Source organism: Elaeis guineensis, chromosome 13, assembly GCF_000442705.2.
Source record: "Elaeis guineensis isolate ETL-2024a chromosome 13, EG11, whole genome shotgun sequence".
Taxonomy (NCBI): Eukaryota; Viridiplantae; Streptophyta; class Magnoliopsida; order Arecales; family Arecaceae; genus Elaeis; species Elaeis guineensis.
The window spans coordinates 24,161,904-24,173,958 of record NC_026005.2 but is presented as its reverse complement, the minus strand read 5'-3'; positions in this window follow the sequence as shown (position 1 = coordinate 24,173,958).

Sequence of the window (12,055 nt, the reverse complement as noted above, 5' to 3'; positions counted from 1 at the left end):
TCTTTTTGTTAGGCTGTTTTGTATTTTGGTTTTTGATCTCGATCATGAACCGAGTTTGTAAGAACAACTTCATCAATGAAATTTCTTTTTATATATTGCTTCTTTGTCTTGCTTTGTTGGTGAAATATTTAAGGATGATTGTCGATATGTAGTCTAAATTAGATTTGATTGTCAAAATATTTCTAAGTAGACTCATCGATATAACAAAGTTGGATGTTGAAATATTGCAAGTCACACTTCTTTTCTTTTGGTCTTGATTGATTCACAATCATTTCATTATTAGCTACATTGAGCCCTTTTGTTGATTGGGTGCAAGCCGATTGTTGTTTTTGTCGGGTGTCAGCCGATAATATTTTTGTATGATCAGGTGTCAATCAGTCATGTTATTCGATCAATTATCAAATAATCAGATTTTTCATTGGTCAACATTCATTGTCTATAACCTGTTGACACAATGTAGTAGAAGACAAAGTACTTTGCATAATATGATTCATTACAATGAGTTACTGATCATACATACGTACATTTGAAGTCTGAGGAATTTCAGTATTGTCCAAGTTTTTGATCATGTAGGCTCCTGATCGGAGTACTTTGGAGATTTTATACCAGCCTTCCCAAGTCTAAGTTGGCACATCATCGATCTGAATTACTCGATTCTTCATAGTACTCAACCTTTGTCGTCGGTAGTCCGATTTCTAGTGGAATCACAACTTTCGTTCCAAGTGCTAAGTTGAAAGGACTTTCTCCAGTTAGGACCTGAAGAGTTGTTTGGGAAGATTACAGAACACTATACAATTTGTTAGTTCATAACCCTTTGACTTGATTTAATCTTGTCTTTAGGCCTTATAGTTTTGTTGGTTACCTCGACTTCTGTATTTGATTACGGATGTCCAACTAAGATAAGCTTATGAATGATGTGGAGTTCTACATAAAATTTTTTAAACTTAACATTATCAAATTATCAATCATAATCTATAATAATGACTCCTGGTAGATCAAAGCGGTAAATGATTGACTTCCATAGGAAGTCTATCATCTTCTTCTCGATTATTTATGTTAGAGGTTCTATTTTTATCTACTTTATAAAGTAGTCGATTGTGACAATAATGAATCTCCATTGTCCACTTGTTGGAGAAAATGGATCGAGAACATCAACTCCCTATTGGGCAAAAGGCCATGGTGCCTAATGGATCCTAAGTGACTCGCTGGTTGTCGCTGTATGTTGGTGAATCTTTGACATTGATTGCATACCAATTTAACTGTATCTTTTTGTATAGTCAGCCAGTAATATCTTTATCGAAGTATTTTGAAAGCCAATAATCTGCCTCCTAGATGATTGCCACAAATTCTTTTATGAACTTCTTAGAGGGCGTAGTCGGCTTCAGTGAGCTGAAGGCATTTAAGTAAAGGCAATGAGAAAGACGTTTTGTAAAGACATCCTACAATGAGCACGTACCGAGGTGCTAGTCACTTTATTTGTTGTGCTACTGTAGGATTTACTACAAGAGTTCCATCAGTTAGATATCCGATAAATGAATCACTCCAACTCGGTTCATGATCGACTTGATGGACTTCTTCAAGAGTATCGAGTTGGGCTATATAGTTTTGCCTAACCCACTATATGCCAAAGTTGCGAGTTGGGACAAAGTATCTATCCGAGCATTTTTTGATCGTGGATTGTGAAAGATTTTAAAGTAATCAAAATCTGACTTCAAGGCTTAGAGTTTTTGGAGATACCTTATGAGAGTTGGATCTCGATCCTTATATTTTCCTCGAGTTTGTTCAGTCATCGATTACAAATCGATGAAATTTTTTATCTTTTCACTCCAAGCTTTTTGACAATTTTCAAGCCGACCATCAAGGCTTCATATTCAGCTTGATTATTACAAGCCTCGAAGGCGAAATCCATGATAACTCCTTCTAAGTTAGTCAGGATGAAACTTGCTCCATAGCCTTGTGAGTTAAAAGCTCCATTCATATGTAGAATCCATAGTTGATTCTTCAAATATTTTTGGAGTCAACTTATCTTCTAAGATTATGCGTTTGATAATAGAGTTGGCCAATATCTAAGCTTTAGTTGAAGACTGAGGATAATAAGAGACATCAAACTCACTAAGTTTGATTGTCTAGTTTGCCATTCTTTTCAAGGTGTCTGGCCTTTGTAACAATGCTTTTAAGGGCGGATCGATCAGAACTACCATCAAAACTACCGTGGGCTTGAAAATATGGGCAAAATTATTGTACCGAGATGATGAGTGTATAAACTACCTTCTCTATCTTAAAGTGCCTTGTCTTCGCATCATGTAGAACTCTACTCATGTAGTAGACAGATTTTGTATTCTATTTTCATCTTCTTGGACTAATATCAAGTTTATAGCTTCCAAAGAGGTAGCTAAATACATGAACAGTGCTTTGCTCATATTCAGCTTCAACAATAAAGGGAGAAAGCTTACATAACTCTTCAGATCTTGAAAAGCTTCTCGACACTCATCCGACCAAGTAAAGTCTTTCATGTGCCATAAGATCTTGAAGAAAGGAAGGCATCATTCCACTGATCTAAAAATAAATCGACTCAGAGCTATAACACATTTGACCAGCTTTTGAACATCTCTTTTTGAAGTCGAAGGTTTCATGTTGAGAATTACTTCAATCTTTTCCAGATTAGCCTTTATTCCTCACCTTGTTATCATAAAATCAAAAAACTTTTTTGAGTTTATCCCAAATACACACTTACTCAGGTTTAGCCTCATTTGGTGCTTTCTTAGTATGCCGAATGCTTTTTTCAAGTTGCATATATGTCGAGAGGCCTTCTCATTTTTTACAAGCACATCGTCGATATAAACCTCACCTTCATGTTCTGGCTGATTTGGTCTTTAAAGACTGTACTGACAAGTCATTGATAAGTTACTCCGATTTTTTTTAGGTCGAAAGGCATGACTTTATAGTAGTACAAAACTTTTTCAGTAATGAATGCTGTCTTTTTCTCATATTCGAGAGTCATTAGAATTTAATTATAATCAGAGAAAGCATCCATGAAACTCAGTAATTAATTATCCAATGTCGCTCGACTGGTTGATTGATTCTCAACAGTGAAAAGCTATCCTTTGGATAAACTTTGTTGAGATCGGTATAATCAATATATATCCATCACTTGCCATTGACTTTTTTGATCATGACCATATTTGCTAGCCACTTTGGATAATATATCTCTTAGATGAAGTCCATGGCTAGCAACTTGTTGACTTCTTCATCCATTGCCATCTGTCTTATAGGGGCAAAGTTTCTTTTCTTTTTATCATACCAGCCTATACTTTGGATTAATATTTAATTTATGGACAATTATGTCAAGGGGTATACCTAGTATGTCCAAGACCAACCAAGCAAAGATATCCTATTCTTCCACAAAAAAGCCATGAGATCTTCTCGAAGGCATTCATCTAGTAGCGATCCAAGTTGCACAATCTTGGTCAGATCCTTCTCCTTGAGCGAAATTGAAACAAGTTGTTTAGTGGGTTCTCCTCGACTTTCTTCTTCTCATTGATCTAACCTTGCATCAATTATAAAGATTTCTATTAACCTCAGGAATTGACTTTGATAGATAACAAATTATTTGAGTACATAATGAAAACTAAAAGTTTGATAAAGTTAATATTTTAGAAAAATTTCAACTTATAAAAAGAATACATTTAAAGGATTAAATAAATCTCAAATAAAATTTTTTGAAATCTTTCTTGGTGTGAAAAGTCATAAAAATCAAAGTGGAAGAGGCTCTCAAAAGTTGAAGTCAAAAAACCATTCATGTAGAAAAATATTCAAAAATTTTTCGTTAGCTATCATTCGAGTCGATTTAAATTTTATCCGAGTCGGCTCTAATTGAAAAATAGAAGAAAAGAAGGTTCTGGCATGCTACAGTTTCAGTCGGTATGTTTTCGAATCAACTCGAGTACTATCCGAGTCAACTCCAATACAGAATAGTAAAAAAATAATTTTTTAAAATAGAAAATTCAAGATATTAAGCGGCACCTCAAGTCGACTCGAGTTACTCAAGTAAAGTTGCAGGAAAAGATAGAGAGAAGTATTTTGGGGAAGGTAGACTCAAAGGTCATTTTGTTGGGAATAGTGTCCCAAAGCCAATCGTCAGTCTGTTGACGGTTGTGCTCATTTTTGTATTAGTATATAAATTATATATAAATAAAAGTTATTTTGATATTTTTCATCATAAATTATTTCATCTTCTAATGAACTCCTGTGTTGTGGTGAAGTCCTTAGGACTATTTAGACTCGATAAAGAAGGATTTATCGTTTAGTCCTTAAATCTGTTCGCGATCAAATGATACGTTGTTACCAAGGACAACAACGTTTATCAAGTATAGGTCATTGTGTGCCATATGGGTTGGTTGTCCTCTTAACCAAGGAGTGTGAAGACACTGGTATGGCATACAGGTGAGATGTAAGGGTACATCTGCACTAAACATGACCGACTTCGGAGCTTTTTCTGCTGTCAAGATTTGCTCCGATGGGATATGGGTATAACTGTTCCTCCGACCTGAGACCGCCATAGTGACTTGCAAGCAACTCACTGCACTTAGGCACTGGACTACCTAAATTTCTAATTCAGTGACAGAAGACTCTGGGTGTAGTCAAGTATTTGACTTGTCGGTGCGTGTGTCAAGATGGGATTGACCACTCCAGTTCAGGAGCTGTGTACAGTCGTATTTTAATTTAGCAAAATCTTGATCAGGGTAGTCCTAGTGAGGAGTCACAGGACTGTTTGAGTTGAGCACGATTCGGATGATCTAATCAGGGTTGACAATTTAACCCTGAATCGTCCTAAACACAGGGATCAAAAGGATGAATTATACAATAACCATATTCACATAGGTTCTGAGTGTTGCGATTGTGACTATTCGACCTATCCAGATGTCGAGTACCATTGCTAGATGGTCACTTCAATTAGTACAGGAATTGGTTCCTGTGCTACCGGCTTAGGTTCGAATCTGCGGGGTCACACACATTATAGGTTCCTATCTGATCTGATGGCTGGTGAAGAGTCTTAATGCTCGTGGACTTTGAGTCCTACGTGTCTGAAACTCTGTGATCGAGAATCAAAATTCTCTAATCATGAGTTCCACACATTTTGGGTACCGGGATCAAGAGTCCCACTGGTTTGGGACTTTTTGATCAGAGTTTCATATCGATGGACTCTGATGCCTGATTGCCCATCGGATTTGGACTCAATATTTATGAGAGATTTAATTAATAATTTGATTACTAATTAACTCAATTTGATTGAGTAATTATTTTTTGATCAAATCCAATTGAATTGGATTCAGTTGGGTTTGACCCGATTAGGTTAAGTGTTGACCTAATCGCCAAGGTGGTTTGGTCCCTGATCTGATCAGGGATTGGGCTTAGTCAATTTTTGATTTGATTAATATTTTATTGAGCCTAATTAAGCCTAATTAAGTTAGATTTAACTTGGTCTAATTGTGCCTAACCTATTTTGATTAGGTTGGCTCAATTAGGTTGAAACCACTTTGACCTCATCTCCCTGCGCCACCTCACTTATCTACGCCCATTTGAATTCATGAGAAATAACTTCTCATGAATTTTCTCCCACGCAGAAGCCTTCCCACGCCCTCCCTTGTGCGCCATTTATCTGGATAAAGATTGGTTTGTTGGCCATTCAAATTCAAAGGATGTTTGAATTTGAATGGGCAACTAATCCATGCGCCACCCATCTTATCTTGTGCGCCATTTAATCTACACGAGAAAGAGTTTCTCGTATAATTCTCCATGCACAAAGAACCCACATCTCCTCTCTTCTCTCGCCCTGAGTGGATAAGGATGGGTTGGTTTGCATTTGAATTCAAATTTGATTTGAATTCAAGTGAGCAACCACCTATCTTTATCCTCTCACGCGGATAAGACGCGTCTTGCACTGTTTTAAAAGAGAAGAGAAGGTGGGGCATGTGTAGAATTTTTCTGAGAGAGAATAGTGGGTGTGAGGAAGCCTTGTGCATGAGTTGGAAGTTCAAAAACTTTCGAGAGAAAAGAAAAGAAAAGAAACAAAAGTGGACGCAAGGTTTTCAGTGAGTACCCTAGGATTTCTGCCTGGGGTTCGGGAAGTGAGAAGGTGAGCTACGAGTGTTGTGAACCCACCAAACTTTAGGAAGAGCTTCATCAACCTCTCAAGCACCTTTGCTGATGATTTAGAGCATCCAAGGAGTCGACAGACATCGATCGAAGGAGTTCGATCAGCATCGACCGTCGAAAGGGTTCTGCGACGAACTAGTATTCGTGATGAGCCGATCAGATCGAAAGCTTCGTGTGGATGATCCGTAGAGGTTAGACACACTGTGTGGCTGCGTTGCAATGATCAGACTTTTTCGACGGTGATCAGACTGCAGCGATCGACTACCTGCACGAAAGTAATGTGTTCTGAACACATAACAGTAAAATATTTACTGTAGAGAATTCAAAATTTTAAATTTAAATGTATGCTATATATATCATATTTAGATCCATGTGTAGGATTAATATATATTAATTAATTAAATTAATTAATATTTTTCACTGTAAAATTATAATTTTGAAAAAATTTTAAAAATTATCGTTTTACCCCTGCACTGAAATTTGCCACACATTCAAGTCGACTCAAGCCCAATCTGAGTCGATTTGAGTTTCCACAGTTAGTTATGCAGAATTTTTAAAAGTATACAAAATTATTTTTAACGATTAGTTTTTGGATCTAATGGCTATTTCAAGTGATCCAACGATCAAAATTCATTCTTCAACAACTTTCAAATATATTAAAGGCATAGTCAAGTGGATTAAAAAGAAAAAATTATCAAATTAAGTGAGTCATTGAATATCATTGAAAAAAAGAAAAGAAAAAAATTTATGCACTAATTTCAGAGAGCCTTCAAGAGCACTCATCTCTAACGTCTTCCACATCTTCTCAAGCATCAATTGAAAAGAAGTTAAGCTTCAAAAGAGAAAATTTTTAGTAACTTCTTCGTGCCTAAAAGAGTTCATTTTTTAGTTTTTATTTTATTCTAAAATTTTATATCTTGTATTTTATTTTTTTTATAATTTTTTTTAGAAGAAAAAAAACTTAGAGATTAAGCTTGTCCAAGCCTAAAATTAGATATTGTAGATTTTGATTGGTGAGCCTATAAAACTAATTGGATTGATTATAAGTCTGAAAAATAATCGGTATAAGATTTTGATTGATGATCTTAAAAAATCAATTAGATTTATTTGTGAGCTCAGATAAAAAAATATACTGTAATCAAGAAGATTATAGTAGAATTTTCAAAGACTCTTGGAAAGTGGACATAGGTGCATGATTGTACCGAACCACTATAAATTATCTTATGTTTGTATTATGATTTATTTAACTTGCTTTATATTCTTGTTTTGCTTTCATTAATTTATATCCACTACTGCACATATAAATTCTACACAATCACTTAAGTTAAGCTTAAACAAGAGCACATATTTGTTTAGATTTTGATTTAGTTAAAATTTTTAAAGAATCTAATTTATTCCTTCCCTTGGATTGCTACATTTCTAAGCAACAAGTGGTATCAGAGTAGATGTTCTATTATTTATTGTTAACCTAGCAGTCTAAAGCCAAAGATCATGACAATCTAAATGGAGTTTTTTTTTAATGAAAGATATTCTATAAATCATCTCCTACTATTTAATGGATCAAATTATACTTATTGAAAAGCTATGATGAAAATCTTTATACAAGCACATGATTATAGTTTATGAAAGATTATAGTCAATGGCTCACACACACTCAATGCATTGATGAATGGCAAAAAAATGGTCTAGCTGAATACTAAGACCATGAATATATATATTTTATTATTCATTAGATTTAAATAAATTTAACTTAATTTTCTCTTGCACTTTAGCTAAACAAATATCGGATAAATTGGAAGCAACTTATGAAGGAGCAAATCGAGAAGAAAAATCAAGCTTCCAAGAAGATAGGGAAGCTCACCCCAACATATATCTCATGGCTCATAAGGATGAAAAGAAGAAGAAACAAAAAAGAAAAAAAAGTATTGATTAAGGGGAAGCAAGGCAAAGAAGAAAAACAATGAGAAAGAGGAAGAAAGTATTATAAATCCTTGCCTCATGGCTTGTAACAATGAGATAAATATTGAAAACTCTTTTGATTTTATATTTAATGAATTATTTGGAGTGTTTAATAAGTTAATGGACTAATACAAGAAGATAGGATTGAAAAATAAGGAGCTTAAAAGTTTAAATATATCTTTAGCTGAAGAAAAGAAGAACATTTTAATGAAAAAAGAAAAATTTTTAAAGAAAAAAAATGTCCTAGTTGAAAAAAAGAAAATCTTTTCAAATATAAAAAATCTCTAATAGAAGCAAATGCCAAACTTAAAAAAGATATTGAAACATTAAAATCTATGCTTGAAAGGTTCACAATTAGTTTACAAAAGCTTCAATTGATTGTAAATAATCAAAAAATTATTTTCGATAAAGCTAGAATTGGGTTCAATCCTTGAAGAAAATAAAAATTTATCAGCAACATGTTCAGTAAAGCTTTACTTAAAAATCATTCTATCACATATTTTAAATGCAACAAAGTAGATCATAAAATCTCTGAATGTAATATTAAAAGAATTGATCATACTTTGAGGAAACAAATTTGGGTTCCAGAAAGAATAATATGTTCTAACTCCAATGGATCTAAGAAGGCTTGGGCAAAGCTTAAAAAATAATTTTGCAAGTATGCCAAGCATCTAATGGTATGAAAGGAACAAATTCTTAAAGAATGGATGCTTGGGACTCGAAATAGATGGATGATGATATTTGATAAAAGCTAAACTTATTTTGACATCACACCATCAATGTTTGCTAAAATTATTTTATTGAATTGGTTGATTTTGATGATCCATTAACATTTATGCATGTATGCTTATTGTGATTCTTTGCTTTGAATATTTTTCATGTATTGCTAAAAATTAACGTAATTGATTGATTTTGATGACTTTTCAATATTTGCAATGATCTTACTTTATGACTTGAATGATTTAATTTCAAAATCAATATGCTCTCTTCTATATATCATTTTAATTGTTATAAGCATAAGTTTTACTCTAAATTCAGCATGCTTCCTTAAACCCTCATATCATGCTATCATTTAAGAAATCAAAATTAAAATAAATTTGGCGGCATAAAAAAATACTAATATGAAAATCATATGAAATTATGTGTGTATCTTACAAAGTAAATTTTGACATTCTCATAAGTTATCTACTAATTAAAATATCTAAAAAATTGCACGACCTAAGAACATCAAGATAAAATAATTATTCATAAAAGTCTTGTACTTGATATGCTTGTTTTACATGATTGCATATGAGTTTGATCCTTAAGGATTTGATAATCCCTTGGTGAACATCATCCTTACAGCTTTCATCTAGATTCTTCTTGATTTGATCTCATCTGATTTGATTGATAATTAATCTTCAATTGATTAATTCTTGATCTCCTAAGCTGATTCATTTATTCTGATTTAAACATCATTCTTGATCATTAATTTGATTCGCCATTGATCCTATTTTTTTGAGCTAATTTTTCTTGAATCCTTGAACTATTTTCTATTTTGAGGAGTCGACTTTTAGACTTGGAGAGCTGACTCATAGTTTCAAGAGGAAAAATAGTTCTATGAGAAGCCGACTCTCAGTTTTACTGGAGTTGACCCCTCTTTAGGAGCCGACTCATGTTTAGCAGAAGTTGACCCCCATGTCTGGGATCGATTTCTTAATTAAAATATCTCAAGACTTTGTTCGTCCTTTCTTATTTATTTCGAGCTGATATCTTTTTCAAACCTATCTTCCATCAAAATTGGTCCTTATTCTCCAATGGCACCTCAAAAGTAACTTGTCTAAAAGAAAAAGTCTCATGTAGAAATTTCAAAATTTAGGACTTCTCAAAGGAAGAAGGACCAACCTTCAAAATTTTAGAAGCAAGAAGGATTTGCATCTAGATAGAAAATCAAGAGATTGGGCTAAAAATTTTTATGTTTTTTACATCTCTTGACCTCTCCGAATTTTGTTCGAGAATTTTTTAGAAATATAAAGTTCAAGATTGAAAACTTGAAATCTAAAGTTTGATGGTCATTAGCTTCACAGAGGCATGGTACCAAGAGAGGTGAAGGATAGAATGAGGATACTGATGATGAGGCTCTAACATCTACTCCTATGGCAGATATCAGAACTGAGGAGCCACTGATAGCATAGGCAGAGGCAATTTTTGATCATCCAGAGAGTTTAGACATACCATCTTTCAGACTGGATGAGGATGCTTTGCTAGAGAAGGTCTCCACCAGGATCATCTCTTCGCTATGTGCAGAACTTCAATGATATACATCAGAGGCACAACAGGCAAGGAGAGATTTGTTGGAGGTTCCATCACTGATCCGAGAGAAGCCTGTGAGATTGACCCAAGTGATTTCTTCTGTCAAGATGGATGCTCAGGGGTGGTCATCTGGAGATGCTTGTCCACCTTCATCTTCTCAGTCTGGACCCTCTACCTAGAATATCACTGATCTAGCTTCTTAGGATGCTAGGACTGATCTTGTAGAGCTTTAGTTTCCCCAGCTATCCTTCATTTTGATAGATGTATATGACATATATTTTTTGACACTTAATGTTTGTTCTCTTTGTAATTACCTTTGTAATTACTTTCTAGAACTCAATGAAAGTGATCCCTTTATGAAAATTCAATATGTGACTATTTATTTGACATTTATTTTAAATATTTACTTTATTAAAAATATGCTTTATTTATGAATCTAAAGGGGAGAAAAATACAAAGATTTTTTCCTTAAAATTAATAGAATATGTATAAGTGGGAAGGTACACCACAAGGGAAGAGATTTTTAGTGACGAAATTATTTGCGATGGATAGAATTTTCATTACAAATAACAATGTCAACGACGATAAAAAATTTTCATCGATAATAAAAAAATATTTACGATGAATAAATTTTTTCATCACAAATAAAAGTAATTAGCGATGAAAAAATTGCTTGCATCGTAATAAATAGAATATTTACGACAAAAATTTTTATCATAAATAAAAAAATATTTTTTAAATAAAAAATATAGAGATATTATCGATAAAATTATTTTCATCAAAAATACTAAAATTTTTTTTGATGAAATCAGATTTTGCATCATCAATAACATTATTTATGATAATTTTTTTCATCACTAATAAGTCAAAAAAAATTAAAAATTAGATATTTTTAATTATTTATGATGTAAAATTTAGTCGTAAATAATTTAACTATTTGTGATCAATAAAGATTTTTTATCACAAATTAAAAATATTATTGATGGATAATTTTATCGTTAATGGTTTTAAAAGTTAGATAAATTAAAAATTTAAAACAGAATAATTAGTTGCAACGAAAATATAACATCGTAGATAACAAAATAATTGTGATAGAAAATAAAATTTTCATCAAAAAATATGGGACACTTACAATAAAATATTTCATCATTAATAATTAAAAAATTAAAAAATATAAAATTACAAAAAGTAAGTTATTTGTGACACTAATAAGCTTTTTTTCATGATAAATTTTTAGATGAAAATAATTTTTAAACAAAAAACTAGTCATTTTTTTAACAATAAAAATATTTTCATCACTAATATAAATATTAGCAATGAAAAAATATTTTCTATCATAAATATTCAAATTTTAAAAATTTAAAAATAAAAAATAATTTATAATAAAATATTTTCATCATAAATAATAAACTATTTATGATGATAAATCGTATTATCATTGTAAATCTTTGATTATTAATGATGAATTATTTTTATTATTAATATTTTAAAATATAATTTTAAATTTAAAAAATTAAACTATTAGCGATGCAATAAGCTTTTTTCATCATTGGAATGAGTTTTAACGATCGAATATTTCATCGCTAATGATTAAAAAATTTTAAAAATTTAAAAAAGCTTTCATATTGAAGGATATATATTATAATAA